The sequence below is a fragment of the Primulina tabacum genome, chromosome 7 (assembly GCF_025594145.1).
Source record: "Primulina tabacum isolate GXHZ01 chromosome 7, ASM2559414v2, whole genome shotgun sequence".
NCBI lineage: Eukaryota > Viridiplantae > Streptophyta > Magnoliopsida > Lamiales > Gesneriaceae > Primulina > Primulina tabacum.
The window spans coordinates 8,530,606-8,553,533 of NC_134556.1; positions in this window are offsets into that span (position 1 = coordinate 8,530,606).

Sequence of the window (22,928 nt, forward strand, 5' to 3'; positions counted from 1 at the left end):
GAAATAAGGCTCGAGGGGTTCGAGTTGCATCATCATCAAGTAGAGGATAAATTGATAGTTTGCGACTTAGCGCGTAAGTGGTGGAGATCAACAAATAATATAATGAAGGAGTCCCGAACAACCAAGCATATGAGTGCAAAATTGCCCGAGAGAAGCAGTGCAGCAGCACGCGCTAGCGCAGATGTGCAGAAGCAGCAGTACGCGCTAGCGCAGATGTGCAGAACTGTGCGCACGCCAGAAGCAGTGCAGCAGCGCGCGCTAGCGCAGAGCAGAACAGCGTGCACGCCAGCGCTAGAAGCAACGCGCTCCCGCCAGATGTGGCGCCACCGCGCACCCCGTGCTGTCCGGGTGCAGAACCTGGCGCGCCACAGCGCGAGATCACGCGCCACCACGCCCACTTCCGTGTAGAAATTGTTCACAACTTTCTTTATGACTTTTTACACTACTTTTTGCATGTTTTATTGTTTATATAATGCATTGTAAGGACCATGAACGAAATAATTCAGATTGATAAAAATATTTTGAGGAGTTTCTCTCAATTCTCAAGGCTTTTAAAGCTTTGTTCAAAATCAAATAAAACTTATCAAAGATTGCATCTTTGTGGCGTTTGTCGATTGTTTTTCGCACGGATTGTCAAAACAAGTTCTTTGAAGGTTCGTTTGAAATTCGATTGTTATTATCGTTGATATTTGTTGCTAATATTTAATCACTTAGAGGTGAATATCACAAATCGTTACTTGTTTCAAAAGATAGGGACAACGTAATCGATCCTTGTTCGTTATTGAATTGAGGGCGCGATTTCAATAATCGTGTTTGCTTTTCATTCGTACGAGGATTCGTATCATACGTCTACTGCAGAAGCAGAATACCTTGCTGTTGGAAGTTGCTGCTCTCAAATACTGTGGATGCAACAACAACTCAAAGACAATGGAGTTCAAGCCTCTGAATCACCTATCTTCTGTGACAATTCCAGTGCTATAGCAATCACGCAAAATCCAGTACTTCATTCCAGAACAAAGCACATTGATATCAAACATCATTCATTAGAGATCATGTGCAGAAGAAGGACATTCGTCTGGAATACGTATCTACTGATCAACAAGTAGCATACATCTTTACAAAGCATCTGCGTGAGAATAAGTTTTCTTATTTTCGTAATATACTTGATTTAATTTATTTAATTTGAGTATATAATTGTCATTACTTTGTTAAATTATTATCAGTTATATGTTATTCAACTAACGTTAGTTTGTTTAGTAAAGAGACAACTTGCTGCAAACTACTGATATTTAATTGCGAATAAAATCAAAACAATGTTACACGACACATTTCAATGCCTACAAAATCTTGCCACTCAGTAATCCAATTATTCAATTCATGGATTCGAATCCTTGTGAAGGATTCTGCACTGAAAATCTTTTCTAGCTGATGCCATTCCTTCCACAGCATCACATGTTGCAATACTTGATCAGAAGCAAGCTCTGTAATATGCTTGACGTCAAACCGATGTTTGTACTTTCTTGCTTTTGCACTCTGTGCAGCAATAGGCATGCATGTTCTGGAGATCTTGCACCTTGAATAATGAAGACATGACCTTCATCCAGACATACTCTTCAATAGTTTTCATGAGAGTTTTGAGATGAGGAAGTGTTCTTTCTGTAATTAAATTTTGAGTACTGCTACAGGCATCCGAATTGCTTGAACTAGACATATAGCACTATTGTTATCTGATATTTTTCCTATCTTATTTATAGACATGATTGCATTTAATATTAAAGAAGATGAAGAGACTCGAGTCATTCGAAACGTCTTTGACTTACTCAGAATAAGTTTTTTTCTTACCCTTTCCGTATATTTATTTGCATTAAGTAAAAGCAGTAGATAAACAGAAATATGACAAAATGGAATATTTCATTCATAAAACCAGATGCGTTACATTGTGTTTATCTACTAAATTTGTTGATATCAGCAATTTGAAGTACTACAGTAGTACTGAGTACTTCTGTAAGGCCCTGTAATTAATTATCCTGTAATTTGGCATAATTAGAATAATTATTCAGTTAAAAACTTAAAATAATTATTTATGCAAAATAAATTCAAGAAGTGTGTTAAAAATATATATTTCAAAATATCGGAGAATTTAACGATATAAAATACATATAGAGTTTAAATAACACACGAGAGCAAAATAAATACAGACCGGGATAGATGGGCTTGAGTTACTATTTTAGTAACCAAATACACAATATATATATACATATACATACACACAACTTGTCTTTAAAAGAAGGAAAAAGGAAAGAGAGAAAAAGAAAACCCATTCCCCTCAACACAATTCTCGCAACCCTTGGAGCAGCTGTGGAAGAATCGCGATATCTCCTCCGTCCGACATAGAAATCTCGATCGATCTAATGGGGTGTCTTCCTAACATCGTAGGCTTCGATTCAAGACAGAAATTGCAAATTTTGAGCAAGGAGGCGAGCAGATCGAAGCTCCATTTCGTGACCCTGTTTCTGTGCAGTATTTTGGTGAGTTCAGTTTTTGTGCTTCTGAATTCGAAGTTTTGTGTAATCTGCGTTAAGAATCTTGACTTGTGCTTCAAATAAAACGTGTAGCTCTGTTTGTTAGCTTTCTATAGCCGCTAGAATCATTGAATTTGGATAAGAAACGGATTTGATATGATTTTTCTACCAAAACGTGTCAAAATGGAATTCTATGTTGGAGCTGTGTACAACACCTACTGTAATTCGGTTTTATGGCATATATGCACTCGGATTCTGGGTTTTTGGTTAAAATGAAAGTTGTAGAGCTATGTCTTTAATTCGAAATGAGACTTTAATCGTTAATTTCCATTAAGAATTGAGAGAGTTATGCTTGTTTTACTGAAACTACACAGTATTAGAGTTCTGTCCGCGAATTGTGTGAGTAGAACCGTGTTCTTGTTAATTCTGGAATTAATCTACTCAGATTCTGGAATTGGTTTCTTTAAGAAAAACTTTGACATTTAAGTTTTTTTTCATTTCCATTTGGCGGATATTGATTTGGGTCAAAAATGAATTAGATATGAATTTTATGGTCATAGGTACCGAATCTGAAACTGTAACAGAATTCGTTTTTCTAGATTTCTGGTTGTGGGTGTTTATCTGTGTCAAGATGATTGAATTTCTTGTTGCATCTTCTGATGAAATATGGGTTTTTGGGTTAGGATTGCAACCATGTATGATAAATATATTTTGGTTAAGTTTTGGTTAAGTTTTGATCTTAAAACTTAGCATAGGTACAAGCTGAAATTTGGAAATATTGTTATTGAATTGGAAATTTACTCGACTTGTTATATTATCTTATTGTTAGGCCGAGGAGATCAAAGTTAAGCTTGTTGTCGTTATCAGTCGGTATAGGTATGTTACAGCTCGGTAACATACGACGGTAAAACATAAATTATGTTTAATTGTCATTCTGTGTTACATGGATCGTGTTTTTGACTTGTTGACTGTTGTAAATTGTTAAATGCCTTCGTTGTGATCTATGTTTATTATTATGACATATTATTGGCATTTAGCATCGAGCATACAGTTATGACATTCATGTTGAGTCTATCGTTCTTGTTAGCCCATTGTTGATATCCGTTGTTATATGGTACTGTTGTTTATCTCTGGATCATTGTGTGGCTGATAGGCCTATACACATGAGATCGTAGATGTGATTGAACAATCCCGTGGTTAGTGCAGCCTTTTGAGGTGAGCGCTGGAATTGTGTCATCTAGTTCATTATGTTGTGCCATCCTGTTATAGCGTATCATCTGTATGGAGGCCGAGTCAGGGGTGTTATTCAGCACAGCTTGGCATATCTCGCATACTTGACAGGGCGGTTTAGCTGCATGACGATGGAGCTCCCCTGTGTTGTTGCTCGAGCATTATTCCAGTTGTTATCGTACCGTTTGTTGGCTCTTGTTATCCCGGTTATTCGTTGAGCCTTTCATGCATTGCATATCACATTTCATTATATGATTATGCATGATTTATGTTATTGTTGGACTTTTTTATACCAGAATCCTAACCTCAGTTGTTTACTGGGGGGGCTACTGTGGTTGCTATTGGGCACCATGGTAGATCTCCTGAGTTGTTTTGCAGCATCAGGCCGAGGTTCCGCCAGTGGAGCTCGGGATTGAGGTTGGATTGCTTGTTTCTGTTCAGTGGAGTCTCCCTAGTTAGTCTATATGTATGTCTTGGGTTTGTTTCAGTCTTGTATTGTATTTTATTTGTCGGGAAGATGCCCCGTGTATCTGTAGTAATATTTGGTTGTTTTGTTATGTTCTGAGTCGACTCTATGATGTTTATGATCTGGTGAGTATTTGGTAAGTTTTCATTTCTGTTTAGTCTTGGCCAGTGCGGCTATAGGTTGTTTAACTTCGGTTTTGTTTTAATGACTCTAGTGGGAGTATATTTTGATATAAATTGCTGCTTGAGTTTTTCGGGATGTCCTATTTACGGGGAGGTCATGCCGAAATTTTTCTAGGCCCTGAGGTCCGTTTTAAAGTATTTTACACCTTTTTCCTCTGCAGTTTTAAATCAAACCATTATCGTTTGATCATTATTTTTCATTAGAGTAAATGGGCCTCACATCTTAGTATCAGAGCGTAAACTGGGATACGCTCGAACTAGAGTCTAGGACACTTGAGTATTGGCACTAAAATGGTTGTTGCGCCTGTGTATGCTACTTGACAACATGCTTATGTGATTATATGATTTGTTTACTTCCATTCTAATTGTTTCGGTGTTTTATCGTATAGAATGGAAGGAGGTGGAGAAATTCCTGTTGATGAGATTCCTCTAGCTCGAGGTCGAGGTCATGGTCGAGGTCGTGGACGTGGTAGACCTCGTGTCCGTGTTGTTGATGATACTTTTGTTGAGCAAGCTGCTGATCAGCTAGAGCAGCTTAGGATGGATGAATTAGTTGCGCATTTCCATTCTATGCATCCACCTCGATTCAGTGGTACGAAGGGAGCTGAGAAAGCAGAACTGTGGATTTCTGAGATCGAGGAATTGTTTGATTTGATTGAGTATCCTCCAGAGTGTCGATTGAGATTAGCTGTGCATCAGTTGAAAGATCGTGCTAAAATGCGGTGGTCTACTACATTGATGACTTTAGATGCTCAAAGGATTGTTCCATCGTGGGATATATTCAAGCTGAAATTTAAGGAAAGTTATTGTCCTCCATCATTCTACAGTTCTAAGGCTTCAGAGTTTCATAACTTGAAGCAGGGTGATATGTCAGTTGCGGATTATGCGAATACTTTTTATGCTATGCTGAGATATGCTCCTCATGTTGCTGCGAGTCAGGTTGCTGTCGTCGAAAGTTTCATTGAAGGATTGAACGATCAACTGCACCCTTTTGTTTCTACCGGTAAGCCACTGAATTATCTTGAAAAGGTGGAAATAGCAAAAAGGGCTGAAGCTAGTCTTAAGAGGAGTGGCAATCGAGTGCCTACCCAACATCATCAGTCGGGGAGGCAACAATTCAGTTCATCTGGTTCTGCATCTCTTCGTCCACGTGGAAAGCAATTTAAGAAGCCCGGTTCTAGTTCTTCGAGTTCAGGGAACCGTGGTGGATATCGTTATAATGGACCTTATTGTGACCACTATGGGGGCAAGCATTCCAGTAATCAGTGTGTTGGAGTTCAAGGGGTTTGTAATAATTGTGGTCGTCCGGGTCGTTTTCCTAGAGTCTGTCCTAGTAAGACGGGGAAATCAGCCCAGGCAGATAGTGGAGCTCAAAGTAATAGAATTCCAGCTGCGTCCTAGTCTTCCCATCAGCCTAGTCGCCCTTCGCATCAGAGCAGAGGGCAAGGTGGTCAACAGAATCAGTCATCTGTTCATGTATTTGCCTTGACTGAGGATGAGGCTCAGGCAGCTCAAGATACTGTCATTACTGGTAACTGTACTCTATGTGGTTTTATAGCACGAGTGTTTTTTGATACCGGAGCATCTCATTCCTTTGTTTCTCATGCATTCGTTGTTTTGCATGATATTCGCACCACTAGTATTAATTCCAATCTATCTGTTGCTACTCCGATGGGCAAAATGATTATCACTGATAATGTGGTGTTCAATGCGGTTTTGTTTCACGATGAAAATGTTCTGTATCTAAATCTCATAGTTCTACCTATGCATGACTTTGATTGCATCGTTGGTATGGATGTTTTGACTGCAAATCGTGCCATTGTTAACTGTTATCGAGGAATAGTTCGTTTTAGGCCTAGCTTTGCTCCTAAATGGAATTTCTATGGCCGTGGTTCTCAAGCCAAGATTCCTCTAGTTTCTGCCATTGAGATGAATCGATTGTTAGATTCTGGTCATGAAGGTTTTCTGGTTTATGCTGTGGATCTATCGCAAGATGAGCGACGGATTTCTGATATTCCTGTAGTATGTGAGTTTCCTGATGTGTTTCCAGAAGAGATTCCTGGTTTTCCACCAGAACGAGAAGTTGAGTTCAGTATCGAATTAATGCCAGGAACGGAACCCATATCTCGAGCACCATATCGTTTAGCTCCTGTTGAGCTAAAAGAACTGAAAGAACAATTACAGGATTTGTTGAGTAAAGGTTATATTCGCCCGAGTTCTTCACCGTGGGGTGCACCGATTCTATTTGTCAAGTAGAAAGATGGAACGATGCGAATGTGTATTGATTATCGGCAACTGAATAAGTTTACTGTCAAGAATAAATATCCACTCCCTAGGATTGATGACTTATTTGATCAGTTGCAAGGTACTTCGGTGTACTCTAAGATTGATCTCCGTTTTGGGTACCATCAAGTGCGAGTTAGACAAAAAGATGTGCGGAAAAAAGCTTTTCGCACGAGATATGGACACTTTGAATTTTTGGTTATGCCTTTTGGTTTGACCAATGCTCCTGCTGTGTTTATGGACTTGATGAATCGAGTATTTCATAAATATATCGATCAGTTTTGTGATTGTATCCATCGATGATATTCTTGTTTATTCCAAGTCCGAGGAAGAGCATGCCAAACACTTGAGGATAGTTCTTCGAATTCTTCAAAAGAAGCATTTGTACGCCAAGCTATCAAAATGTGAGTTTTGGTTAGATAGAGTTTTGTTTCTTGGCCATGTCATATCTCAACATGGTATTTCTGTCGATCCAAGTAAAGTGGAAGCAGTTCTGAATTGGGCACGACCGACCAATGTGCTAGAGATTCGTAGTTTCATGGGTTTACCTGGTTATTACCGGAGATTTATCGAAAATTTCTCAAAGATTGCTAGACCTATCACTCAACTGACTCAGAAAAATCAGAGATTCATTTGGTCTAATGAATGTGAGTCAAGTTTTGTCGAGTTGAAGAAGAGATTGACTTTTGCACCAGCTCTTACCATTCCAAGTGGTTCTGGAGGATTTGTTGTTTGTACCGACGCGTCTAATCGAGGTCTAGGTTGTGTTCTGATGCAGCATGGCAGAGTAGTGGCCTATGGTTCTTGTCAGTTGAAACCGCATGAGTCTAAGTATCCTGTTCATGACTTAGAATTGGCTGCTATTGTTTTTGCTCTCAAGATTTGGAGACTTTATTTGTTTGGGGAGCAATTTGTAATATATTCTGATCACAAAAGCTCGAAGTATCTATTCTCTCAGTCTGATTTGATTATGAGACAGAGACAGTTGGATGGATCTTTTGAAAGATTATGATTGTGAGATCCAGTATCAACCGGGAAAAGTGAATGTCATTGCCGATGCTTTGAGTCGTAAGGTTTTTGATATTAATTTATCCTCGATTCATGTTTCTAAGTTATGAGAGGATATTTGCACTTCTGGGTTGGATTTTCAAATCCAAGGTAATGATGTTTGTGTGTCTCAGACTTCTATTGAGCCAGAGTTGATTCAGATTGTAAAGTCAGCTCAGAAAACTGATGATCGAGTTCTGAAATCTTATGAGTTAGTATCTCAAGGACACCAATCTGGTTTCTCAATTCACTCAGATGATTCTCTTCGGTTGAATGATAGATTGGTTGTCCCAGATATTCCTGAATTGCGTACAGCCATCCTTAAAAAAGCTCATTGTACTCGATATAGTATCCACCCAGGAGGAAGGAAAATGTATCATATTCTACGGCCTCAGTTTTGGTGGAAGAATATGAAAAAGGATGTGACTGAGTTTGTGTCTCGTTGTATGATCTGTCAGCAAGTCAAAGCAGAACGAATGAGACCTGGAGGATTACTGCATAGTCTTGAGGTTCCTCGGTGGAGCTGGGAGCATGTGGCTATGGATTTTTTCACGCATTTTCCACGTACTTCTCATCATTTCGATGCCATTTGGGTGATTGTCGATAGATTATCTAAGTCGGCACACTTTATTCCGTATGAGAGCACGTATTCGTACAAGAAAATGGCTCGTCTGTATATTGAAAATGTTGTGAGACTTCATGGAGTTCCAGTTGCAATAGTCTCAGATCGTGACCCTAGATTCACATCAAAGTTTTGGACTAGTTTCCAAAAAGAAATGGGTACATGACTTGCGATGAGTACTGCGTACCATCCTCAGACAGATGGTCAGACAGAGCGTACAATCCAGACACTCGAGGATCTGCTTCGAGCTGTAGTCATGGATTTTAAAGATAGTTGGCAGGAAGCTTTACCACTGGTAGAATTTTCATATAACAACATCTTCCAGGTGACTATTGGTATGGCTCCTTTTGAAGCTTTGTATGGCAGACGGTGTCGGTCACCTCTTTGTTGGGATGAATTTGGTGAGAAGCAGTTGACTGGACCTGACATTTTTCAGGAAAAGCATGATAAAGTCCAGTTGATTCATCAGAGAATGAAAGCTTCCCAAGATCGTCAAGCTAGTTATGCTAACAGACGTCGTCGACCTCTAGAATTTCAAGTTGGAGATTTTTGTTTCTGAGAATCTCTCCGTTTAGAGGTGTTGTTCGTTTTGGTATGAGGGGTAAGTTATCACCTCGTTTCGTTGGCCCCTACGAGATTGTTGAGCGTAATGGTACTTGCGCTTATCGTTTGGATTTGCCCCAGTCATTGTCTGGCATCTACGATGTTTTCCATGTTTCTATGTTGCGTAAGTATGAGCCTGATCCGTCTCATGTGATTCAGCCTGATGAGGTTGAACTCGACCCTTCTCTATCGTATACTGAGTATCCTGTTTGTATCTTGGATCATAAAGATAAAGTTTTACACAATAAAGTTATACCACTTGTACGTGTCCAGTGGTCGAGGCATGGTGTAGAAGAATCAACGTGGAAAACAGAAGAGAAGTTGAGAGCATCTTATCCATATCTGTTTGATTCTTAGTAATGTATTGTAGGTTTCGTATCGTGTGTAAGATGTATGTGTATAAACAGAAATTTCGAGGACGAAATTTATTTTAAGGGGTGGAGAAGTGTAAGGCCCTGTAATTAATTATCCTGTAATTTGGCATAATTAGAATAATTATTGAGTTGTAAATTAAAATAATTTTTTATGCAAAATAAATTCAAGAAGTGTGTTAAAAATATGTATTTTAGAATATCGGAGAATTTAACGATATAAAATACATATAGAGTTTAAATAACACACGAGAGCAAAATAAATACAGACCGGGATAGATGGGCTTGAGTTACTATTTTAGTAGCCAAATACACAATATATATATACATATACATACACACAACTTATCTTTAAAAGAAGGAAAAAGGAAAGAGAGAAAAATAAAACCCATTTCCCTCAACCCAATTCTCGCAACCCTTGGAGCAGCTGTGGAAGAATCGCGATATCTCCTCCGTCCGGCATCGAAATCTCGATCGGTCTGAAGGGGTGTCTTCCTAACATCTTAGGATTCGATTCAAGACAGAAATTACGAATTTTGAGCAAGGATGCGAGCAGATCAAAGCTCCATTTCGTGACCCTGTTTCTGTGCAGTATTTTGGTGAGTTCAGTTTTTGTGCTTCTGAAATTCGAAGTTTTGTGTATTGTGCGTTAAGAATCTCGACTTGTGGTTCAAATAAAACATGTAGCTCTGTTTGTTAGCTTTCTATAGCCACTAGAATCATTGAATTTGGATAAGAAACGGATTTGATATGATTTTTCTACCAAAACGTTTCAAAATGGAATTCTGTGTTGGAGACCTACTGTAATTCGGGTTTATGGCATATATGCACTCGGATTCTGGGTTTTTGGTTAGAATGAAAGTTGTAGAGCTATGTATTTTCTTCGAAATGAGACTTTAGTAGTTAATTTCCATTAAGAATTGAGAGAGTTATGCTTGTTTTACTGAAACTACGCAGTATTAGAGTTCTGTCCGCGAATTGTGTGAGTAGCAGCGTGTTCTTGTTAATTCTGGCATTAATCTACTCAGATTCTGGAATTGGTTTCTTCTAGAAAAACATAGATATTTAAGTATCTTTCATTTCCATTTGGCGGATATTGATCTGGGTCAAAAATGAATTAGATATGAATTTTATGCTCATAGGTGCCGAATCTGAATTAGATATGAATTTTATGGTCATATGAATTAGATATGAATTTTATGGTCATAGGTGCCGGTGCCATGAGGTTGCACGGACAATGAGCGGCTCCTGACAGACTTCTAGGTGGAGGGAACATGAATGAACCGATCCCACACCGGAATGAGAGAGATTCTGAGATTGTTCAATGTAATGGACTGTACAGTTGAAGAGGGCTTAAAAGATTTGATTTGTACTACTCATATCACGAAGGTGCATTTTCTTTTCGGTAGCTCATCACATAAGAACTCCAAAGTTAAGCGTGCTTGACTTGGGGCAATTTTGGGATGAGTGACCTCCTGGGAAGTTTCCCAGGGTGCGTGTGAGTGAGGACATAAGCACGCTGGAAAGACTCGTCTTGATACAGTGAGGACAGTCGTCGAATCAGGGGCGTTACATTGAGGTTGGAATGCTTGCTTCTGTTCAGTGGAGTCTCCCAGTTAGTCTATATGTATGTCTTGGGTTTGTTTCAGTCTTGTATTGTAGTTTATTTGCCGGGGAGATGCCCAGTGTATCTGTAGTATTTGGTTGTTTTGTGATGTTCTGAGTCGACTCTATGATGTTTATGATCTGGTGAGTATTTGGTAAGTTTTCATTTCTGTTTAGTCCTGGCCAGTGCGACTATAGGTTGTTTATTTTCGGTTTTGTTTTAATGAGTCTAGTGGGAGTATATTTTGATATAAATTGCTGCTTGAGTTTTTCGGGATGTCCTATTTACGGGGAGGTCATGCCGAAATTTTTCTAGGCCCTGAAGTCCGTTTTAAAGTATTTTAAACCTTTTTCCGCTGCAGTTTTAAATCAAACCATTATTGTTTGATCATTATTTGTCATTAGAGTAAATGGGCCTCACAACTTAAGCAGGAACCTAACTAAGATCTGTTGTAATCCCCTCGCTTTGCATGATCATGGTTTGTCAAAAGGATTATTCCCTAGCTTAGTCCTTCTAATTTAGAACAATCTAACTCATTGTTCAGATTACAGGTCAAGGAATTTCTTCCAAGTCTTCATATCTTGAAAAAGAATGTCTTTTGACATCATCTTACGAGAAGCTGGAAGTTGTCTTTGCAACTCATCTGCTGAATCAGATTCTGGAGAAGACTCCGAGAGAATATTTGCATCATCCATTTGTTGTGATTAGTTATTTGTGTAAATGACTTAGTTTGTGAGCTTGTAGGTACTTATATAGAGCCTCGGGAAACTGAAGAGACGTCCAACTAATCACATCATGCACGAATATCAAGAGTCATCTATCATTCCCTCAGATCTCGTATTTTCTCATTTATTAGTTGCATTAATTGAGGGGGAACATTATTTTATGCTGACTATTTTTTTTTGCTAATGTCAGAAACAGAAGAAAGTTTGTCTTTTCGATAAAACAATGTGTCTATTGGTTTTTATCAAAGTACTGGATATACATCAGTACTTTATGACTTCCAGTAGATATTATCATAAAACGACAAACATTCTTCTGGTTTTCTTCAGTAACCGCTTGGAGAGTCCGCCTTTTTTATTTTTTTAAAAAAATATATTTACGTACCTGACACTCTGTTTAACATTTCAAATTCAACCGCAAATATATTGACACGTGTCCTTATGTTTCACTTATTGCTGTACATTTTTAATATTAACCGCCTCTTTCATCACATTTCACTTTTACGATTCCAGACTTTTGCTTACTAGCTACTGCTTTCTCTTGCATCCATCTCTTTTACAGAATCTACTTCGATTTAATTTTGATTGCAGAAATGGCTGGCGCTTACACACTAAATGCCCATCAAGTTAATTTTGCATCAGTCCTAACAATCAAGGACAAAAATCTCGTCATCATGTTTAAAGCTATTGAGAAATCTGGTCTCAGAAGGTTTTTGGAAGTACCTGCTGTTATCTACAAGCCTGCTCTCGTAGAATTCTATGCCAAGGCAACCTTAAAGGAAGGAAAAATCATTTATTCCCATGATAATGCATCCATCTCCATTGATGGCTGCACTATTGGGATCGACTTTCTTTCTCCCATTTTCAGGTATCTCTGAATTTTCTGGCATTTCTAAGGAGGATATGTCTACTGCCCTCCTCACCTTCTCAGCTTCTGAAGAGGACTCTCTCCCTCCTGTTTCAAAAAGCTTTTAAAAATGTAATATCAAGTGCTGGCTGATATTATCACAAAGACACTCTTGGTCAAAGCTGATACATTTGATAAAAAGAGAAGGTTCAAATGATGATAACTATCACTTCTGAGTGTAAGGTGGACTGGAGTCGATTTCTTTTCAGAATAATGAAGGATATGGTTGTGAGGAAGAGTTCTAGTTTTGCTAATTCAGATCGGCACGATGCTTAAGGATGCTGGTTTTCCTTTCACTACTGAACAGGACGCTTCTTACGTAACAATGGCCGATGTTGACAATGTACTTGCTTTAAGGCCAAAGCCAACTGTGGCTGAGTTCATTGCTATGAAGAAAGAGGTGGGAGATGCTCAAACTGAGGTTCATGGACCTCAGAAGAAGATCAAGAGAAAAATGGTGGTTATCTCCACTGATTCAGATAAAACAGTATCCGAGGAGTCTGCTGCTCCTACCAAGGCATCTCTGCCAGCCACTCCTAGCAAGAAGAAGGCTCACACTATTCTTCGCATAAAGAAAACAGCAGCCATTGCTGATTTATACACTTTCCCCTTGAGACAAGTGTTTCCAGAAGCCACCTCTTCTTTACCAGAATCCGTCCATGTCACTAAGCCAGCAGCCACTTCTACTGCCACCACCTCAACTACTGCTCCGACTTTCAGACCCACTTCTGGAGTCATCATTCGCGAATCTGCTGCAGGATCTTCTGCATTCAGACGATAAAGGCAAAGGGAAACTCATTAAAGAACCAAAATTTCTTGGTAACAAGTCATCCTTCTTAACTGGTATTGATCTTCACATAGAGGAGATTGAGAAATCTGCCAGTAAAGGCATGACTTTCTTTGATGACTGGCATAAGGTTCGAGTTTTCCATCCTATCACATATTTTAAAACACCAGGTGCATATGGAAAAATGGTGAATATTGAGAAGAAGGTTTTTGATCTTGCCAAAACTGACAATGTGATTGAGGCAATGAGCAGGCGAAGCTACATTCTTGAGCAGCTGAAGTATCAAAAGCTGGAATCTGTTGTGAAGACTCTTAAGTCGAATTTCGACTCTATGATTCCTACTGCTGCTCAGGATCAGCATGTTATCCATATTTTGACCGATAGATTGAGACCAATGAATGAGCAAATTCTTGCTCAAGAACAGGCCTTTGGAGAGCCTGTACAATATCAAGTAGGCTTCGTCCCCATTTTTACTCAGAATAAGCCAGTTGAGGAACGGACCTCAGCTCCACCAGAAGCTGAGGTCTCCAGTACTCCTGAATCACCGAAGCTGCCTACTCAATCATCTTCACTTATTTTTGTTCGGGAATTGGCTTCAGTTGATGAAGTGATTCAATCCATTGCTCTTACTGCCTCTACTGCTCCATAACCTACTCAAGCTGATGATGTGGCATTTTATAAGCTCATCCATCAGAATAACCGACAGAAGGATCAGATGCTGCTTCACTACTGCCAAATTTGGAGATATTTTCTGCATTTCATCAAGCAGAAATGGAAGCTCTGTTGAACATTCCATCTGAATCCATTCCAGCTGGTGCGCAAATGGTAACCACTGAAGCTGCCCAACCAGAAGAGAGTGCAGCTCCTTACAAATCTACGGTTTTTGGAGGAACGTCTGCTGAACAGTCCACTGCTATTACTACTGCTCCAACCGAAATTGTCTCTTCTACTGCTTGATTGTTCCTCCTACTGATTCACCGACTCACATAGTTCACATTGCTCATCTTTCCGAAATCTCAGAGCGTCAACTCGCAAGAACTCCATCATCAGAAGAAGAGCACTTGAATCCTGAGTCTGAGATTGATATACTGAGATGGAACATTGAAAGAGTTTCAGAGATAGTAAAACAGTTGTCCTATGATCATGCTGGTGTAGTCAGTGTCACCAACTTCTTCAGTGAACGCGTATCTAAACAAGTCATTAACACGACAGAATCATTGGCAAAGCTTGAACTTGAATCCAGCATCTTCAGGAAAAATGTTTTAACAAGTCATGCTAACGTCGTGCTCAGTCAATCTGATGTTATTTAAATTGTCTCTAATCATGACTCGTCTCTTTGCTCAACTCAACTAAAGTCGAAGCTACTGATTCGAAACTTGAAACCATCGATGCCAAGATTGAGTCCCAATCTCAATCTCTTCAAGCCCTTAATGATCGAGTTTCAAATCAAGCCCTATTTTGGAGATGTTGAATGATGGAATTATCAATCTTACTGGCCGAGTGAATGATTTAATCACTCGTTTTGATGCCAAAAAAGGGGAAGCAGTTAATAGGACAGAAGGAAGGACAGAAGAAGGTAGATCTGAAGGACATCATCATGCAGAATCCTCCTTCAGAAACCAAGATCCTCAGGATGAGGATACAATGTTTAGAGACATTGGAACCGATGATTAAATTCTTTTGAACTCTGTTTCACTATTTACTCATTTATCGATTATCTTATTTGCTATCTGTTTTTATATTTATCGTTACTAAAATCTAGGTTTTGCCATCACCACAAAGGGGAAATTGTTAGACTTTATTTGATTGTGGTAATGAGAGTCAAAACCAGTAGGTCGCGTTAGCTAAAATCAGAAGACTACATAAAAGTAGAAGCTCTAGTATCGCGTTAACAAAAGCAGTACTCTTCGAGTACTTATCGGCTTAGAAAAACCAGAAGCAGAACTTAGTTTAGGCAGAAGTAACTTAACGCCCTTTACTTGATCATTGCTATCTTAAATTTTACCGTTACTTTACCTAGTACAAGTATTAATTACACCATTAATGTTGTACGAAGTTATTTAATACGCCTTACCAATTTTGGTATAAAGCAAAGACTGATTATTCTGAAGACTTTCTGCAGGAACCTTTTTAGGTATTAAAGCTGATTTTATCAAAAGTCAAAAGAAGTCGTTTTTGTTTACGGTGGACTCAAGCTTTCTATATATAAGAAGATCAATTCTTTATAGAAAACAATGTTATTATCTTTATCATAACAACGATTATTCTAACGTGAGTTTGAGCTATCATCAACTACTACTTATCTTCAAAAGCTCAACATACAGAAAACAGCACACGCCTTATTATCAATATCCGATCTTCTAAGATCATTCTGTGTTGTTACTGTCTCATAACTCTCTTCAAGCTAAAACACTTTACTATATCATTGAGAAGAGTTTGTAAACTGGAAAAGAGTCTTTTCCAGAACTTTGTTATATTCGTTTTTACGGAGTTGTGTAACTAGGAGATTTAGTAGGCTAAGGGTAAGTCCTACTGAAGTGGGTGTGTACAAGTATTGTACTGTAAAATCCAAAGTCTTTTAGTGATACCTTCTGGAAACAGAAGAAGGGGAGACGTAGAAGATTTTATCTTCGAACTTCCAGAAACAACCACTGTTCTACTGCCTACTGTTTTATTATTTCTCATCGTACTCCATTGTATAGTTTCCGCACTTATTGTGATCTATTGGACTTACATTCGAACAAGACCAGCTATAATCTCTAACAGGATTCTAGCACCATTTGCAAAATCGTTAAATAAAGGAAAGATTTTATTCACCCCCCCTCTAAACTCCTTATCAATCCCCAACAGACTTTTATTACTTAAATTACCCTTGTGAACCACGAACCGACCCCCGTGGACCATGGCTCGACCCTTTTTCATTTTCCTAAGCCTTATTTCGAACCTAAGCTTAACCATCGAGCCACTTTGCATTTTTCCCAAGTCACACTCGAGCCACCTTGAGCCAACTCTTGACCAGCCCACCTAGGGACCATACTGACCACCCTGGACCTGTTTCATCAGCCCTCAAGCCATACAAAGCCCCTTGCGCACGCGAACAAGAGCCGAGCCCCTTTCCTAGTCACCTTAGGATTCCAGTTGCACTAGGACTCTCCTACCCCCTTAACCACCGATCACACCCGCCACACAGTCACCACTGGACCCTCTCCGACCTAGCCTAGACCAGCTCTGAGCCCATAACCCATGCACAAAGCCACGAAGCCAGCCCCCACACCAGTCGCGAGCCTGCACGCATGAACTCCTCCAATAGCCGCGGCCGCATTTCTCGCGAGCCACCACTGCCTCAGCCCAAGCTCTGACCCCTAGTCACTTTCCTTGGGCCCTTTTGGACCAACCCTGGACCCCCCTGCCCTAGCAACGAGCCCTCCTAGCCACAGCCTCCATGTGCGTGCATGGGGGGAGTCCTAACTCACAAGGACTCTTCCCCAGCCGCTGATCTTGAGTGCTAGCCCTGCTAGGACTCTTACCAACCCTTGACCACGTCCATCATGACCACCTAGCCCAGCTCCTGCCGAGCCACGCGTCTCACCAGCCCAAGCCGAGCCATCATGCTCACGGTGGTCAAGAAAAACCATAGGTGTTTCTTCCCTTGCCAAGTCTTGTTTCCAGCCCTCGTTTTCATCCTAAATCATCCACGTTCCATCCATAAATCATACCAAGTTGGCAGCCTAACCCTTAAAAATCATAACATTTAACAAACAATCATAAAATCGTCAAAACTTTGAAAATAATTGTTCTATCGTAAAAATAATCGAGCATCGATATTTTTCATGAAACAATAAACAAAACATGCATATTATGGTTTGAATGATGCTTCAAAGGGTTTAGAAAATGTGCCTTTGCATTTAGAACACTCGAATACGCGATCGTCGGCTTGGGGTGCGAAAAAGGACGAACGGCGACGAAGAACCCTAGCTTTCTTCTCCTCCTTAATTCCGAAATTTGGTGTGTGTAGTATGTGTAAATTTCAGCTGTTATCAGCACTTGGAAGCCTAGGTTTTCAATTTAAAAATTTTAATTTGCATGATAATGGACTTATGTTTTGGGCTTTTGTAATTAGGAGCAATTTGGGCCTACTCAAAATAATTAAATTGAGCCCAATAACACTTATTTAATTTAAAAATAAAATTTTATAAAAATTAGTTTTCAAAAATAATGTCTTTGATATTTTAAAAGTCTCTCGTTTGCCTAAAACCGGCTTCCCGGATAAAATCGAACTCGTCTCGTAAAATTATTTGAACTCCAACATTTTTAGACAAATTTAATCATTTTTAGTCATATTAAGAAGCCTTGAAAATATTTAATAAAAATTATTTATTTTACCTTCGTCGTCCCGGTCTCTTTTCACATCTTATTATCGAATATTCAGATAAAATATACAATTTCATGAAATCATGTCACATAATCATTTAATCATATAATATGCATCAATTAAGCATTTAAAATCAATTAAATAAAACAATTATATATTTAAATTAATTTACATGCATGCGATTTACGTGGATTGATTTTTCGAGCGTTACAAAAACTGTGGCGGATGAACAAGTGACCCGCTTCACTCTTATATTAGTTATCAGTGCTGGTACCTGAGTTAGCGCATGATCTGTCTTAATTGTTACTGGTTGCTGCTCTGTGTTTAAAGTTTTAGAAATGCATGAATTTTGATCTGTATTACCTAATTTTGTGTCTGGATGCATGAAACTCAGAATTTCAAAATTTTGATAAGTAATTTGTAGTGTCTCAATTCAATTTGCAAGAGAATTTCAAAGTTTTTGGACAAGGTATTTATACACAGAATCTCAACAACATATTTGGAAACACAAGTATTTATACCTTCAGAAGATTAATCACCAAATAAAAAACCATCTATCAAACTCATTAATGACTTTGAATAGAACTTCTACGCCAGATGCAACAATATCATTGTTACTAGATTGGTTTTCCTTGACATGATTTAAATGTTGCAATTTTTTTTATTGTTAAAATGATAAATTCGCTTTCATCGATATTTCACCGGACTTGTTTATGATCCTTATAGTATTCATATATATATATTCTCATTTGCTTAATTTTAACTTGTTCAGTTTATACAATTAAATGATGTATTCTAACAAATTTTAAGTGCGACGATTGCATTTTTATTTAAATATTATAATCCGTTGATAAAATTGGTTTTACATGTTGAGATTAATAAAATATTGAAAGTGAATTCATTAACCTCAACGGGGGGAAATAACCCATTTATAATATCGAAAAATATTTTAATACATACCAAAAACTAACTATTAGATTTTTGTAAATTATATTTCTTGATCATTCAAAGTAAGTTGTAAAAATGGCTTAATTCAGACAATTAAAAAATATGGATAAATATTTGTTTTATATTAATTATTACGTACCAAGTAATTAATTCGATGAAAAGTAGAGTTATTTAGAAATAGAGAATAGTAAAAGTAAAAGATATCTAATTGGATTCGAATATATTTTCATAATTTACGATGCAAACCGATATCTTAGATGTTGGCTTAACTTTTTATTGGTTATATGATTATGACGAAAATGGGATCTCCTTAATTTAAAAATACTCCATAATTAATATTTAATTTCCTGATATTTTAGAATGGGCATCCTCTCGAACAATAATAAATTCTTTTTTGCAAAAGGAAAAGTTACAAGTATAGTTTATTTGTATATTGGGATCAATAATTGTTCAAGAGTAATTAATTAAATATAACTACGCTGTCTATATTTTCATTTGCTTCTGTCTGTGTTTAGAGCTACTGTAATTGATTTTGATAGACTTGAAAGCTAAATATTTCTAAAAATGATCTCTGCGTTGGATTTATATTGAATTATGCTCGTCATATCTTTCTCATAATTTTGTGTTCGCTTTTCCTCAATACTATTCCTCGATTTCATTCTCAGACTTGATGTTGTATTCTAAAAAGCACATATATCACAAAAAGCACATATCTCACAAGACTCTCCACGTATCAATTCACTCTTTCTATTTATTTACTATCTATAACATTTAATTTATTGTGATGAAAATATCGTAATATTTGAACCCACATATTTATTTGCTTTCAAAAACAATCTATTGTATATAGTTGTAAACAAGGATGCAAATGAAATGGACGGTGATTATGCCAAAATTTTATCTCGAGTTTGATCCGGAGATGGGGTCTTCAAATCTTTACAGATAAATGGATCAGGTCGGTCCTCGAGGTCCTGCACAGACAAAAAAGGGTTAGAGTACACCAGAGAGTTTTTCGGCTTGACTCCCCCGATACTTAAGTCAGTCGGAAAGCAAATTTAATAACGAGATATGGTAGAACTAAGTGAGCAAGAGAATGTATGTGCTTAAAACCATGGCCAATATCTTGTATTATAGATGCAAGAAGGGCTTATAGGGTGGAACTCAAATTGAGATTAGAAATCTCATATAATAGGACTCCTTAACTATGGCAATTGGGACACTTGAAGGTGGATGGGACTTTATCGGGACCTCTTATTTATTGACGAGAATGTCTTAACCTAACCAAGCCGCGTTAGATCTCGGGTTTTCCGACCATTGAGCGGGCTCGGAATTTTAGTAAAAAGTGTTGAGGAGATCGGGCCTATAAGATATTCTTGGGCACAGACATGTGGGCTCGGACTTGTGGGGACCTGGACGCTAATTCATGTCTTAATCATTATTAATGTCAAATATAACAATTAAGAAAAGTGGGACTAAATTCTTTTCTTTTTAAAATATAAATGCGGAAACGTAATGTAATCTATTTATTATACATGCCAGTATAAAAGTACAAATCATTTACTACAAGTTTCTATCTCAACTAGGTTCAACATCTATACATCAAAGGCTGAATCATATTCTGCTTCTGGGCCCGGATCTTCACGCTAACTATAATCTCTCATCCTCTTCCTGATCCTGATCCTGTCCCACCTGTTGTCAAGCACACATACAAACAAGACAACAGCCGGATAACTCCGTTGAGAATTACATTCCCAGGATAAATCATGTATACATTCATTTCATATAAACAGATATAAAAAAATGAAATCGATATTCATAACATGTATCAAATCAGAAACATAAATCAATACAAACTCCGAATCACACTCCGTGACTCACAGACTCTGACTCGACTCATCCTAATCTAGAGATCCCGATCTGAATAAGAACATACACCCACCTACACTCCCGATCGGGGTGGTGGCACGTTCGTATTCATGGACTTTGGCTCTTTCCATATCGAACATCAATAATAGAAGAAACTCCAATTCTATCCACTTCGATATAACCAAACGTCCGGTGTCTTGGCGAATCAGCCACAGACTAGGCACATCAGCCCTGGCATATCGGCCAAACCTCTATGACAATGTGCAATGGCCCAGTGACAATTCCATCACTATCGGGTACCTCTGTCAAGAGATCAATTGTCTACGACTAGGCGTATCAGCCCATGACTCAATGCATAAATCAATATACCAAAAATGACAATGACATCAATTACAAATAATCAATGCAATAAGATGAAGTATGTGATTTTGGGAAACTCAAGTCGAATCGAACTCGAGTTGTGCAATCCCGCATCAACATCAATTTATACCTTTCTCTTCTCGGTCAGACGAAGTCGAAGTGTCGAAGTCAAATATGTCCATATCAAATCTAAAATGACAATATCGAATACACTGTATCAATGTATAATTAAATTCAAAACCTGTTCTGATCAATACTCAAATCAAACATAATCTGATCCATATCAACGATATCATGATACAATCTCAATCAATATTGAATCTGATCAAAATCAATCTACTGATGTTTCGACTGCATAACAATAGAGTCTTGATAGCCCCGTCAATCTCAACATCACAGATATAATACAACAACTCATAATCGATATCAATACGAATTATAATCTTAAATAATAATAAGTCATAACATCAAATCTCCGCAATCTCAATCATATCACTTTCGAAAATCATAACAATTACATAAACGGTTCGTTTTTCAATCTAACTTCAGGTATATACTGATCAGTATACCCAGAACACATAATATCAGTCAAATCACAATTCTCCCAATATCATAATTTCAAATGATACCAAAATTCAATAAAACTTACGTCCTGTTGTAGCTGTCGTCGCTAGGAACTCGTTACTGTACTCGGATTCAAATTCAAAAGGACGGATCAAAATATAAAGGCGTAAGGATTTTGACAAAGCTTCTCGTTTCTTTCCCAATATTCTGAAGAATTATAGTAAACATATGAATATATATATATATATATCATTCGCACGGTGGAGACCAAGTGTCAATTTTTCCATTTGCATGACTCGCGCATATGCGCGCCCAAGCCCCGCGCATATGCGCGAGACCTATTGTCTCGGTGCATTACAACTCGCGCATATGCGCGCCTCCATCCGGCACAGATGCGCCAACTTCTCTTCCATGCTCGCGCATATGCGCCAACTACTCTGGACTTCCCTTTGGCTTCTCGCATGGCTCGCGCATATGCGCGCGCACTTCTCGCGCATATGCGCGAAGTCTTCTGCCACTCATGCGCATATGCGCGGATCCTCGTCGTGCATATGCGCGAGGTGTTCTGCCCTCGCACATAATTCGTATTTTCTTTCGTCTTTTCAGTCTAATTCATTCTGTCTATAATCCTATCAATTATCACCAAATCATTTCAGATTACGGTAATCAAATTCTCGGGCCTTACATTTCTCTCCCCCTAAGATACGATTTCGTCCCCGAAATCACAGGCAATCAACTCGTAACAGAAAGAAATGTATAATCAAAAGCTGAATTAGAATACTCACCTCAATAAAAAAATTCTAGAATCTTTATCTCATCTCGGATTTTGTCTTCCAAATAGGTTCTTCGATATTCTAACAACTCTATGGAACAGCAGAATAGTCTTCATTCTGAATTATCTTTCTTTTACTGATTCTGATTTCAATCTGGAATAATACTTCAAGAAATATAATATCCTAATATAACTCGAAGTAACTCTGATAAAATCAATCTCAAAATACTGGCTATACAACATCCGTATATACCAATCAACAGCTCATAATAAATCAACATTGTCCTCTGCCATCCAATCTGTTTAGGCTAAATCAATTCAATATTCAATCTCCTATATCAAATACCATTGATCGTCGTCTGACGTTGGCATATTCAGTATCTATTCAGAGCTGTAGCCATTCTTTTCTGAATCAGCTTCACTTCCTCAGTCATATCTCTGATCATATCAGGTCCAATTTCAAGTATCTCAGAGATATCATTACAATAACAAGGGAATCTACACTTCTTGTCGTACAACGCTTCAAACGGTGTTATCTTCATACTCGTCTGATAGCTATTTCTGTACGACAAATCACATCGTTGCAATGAATCCTGCCAATTAGTGCTAAAATCAAGCACCACAGCTCTACGCATATTCTCCAAAATCTGGATAATCCCCTCTGACTGTCCGTCAGTCGGTGAATAATATGCAGTACT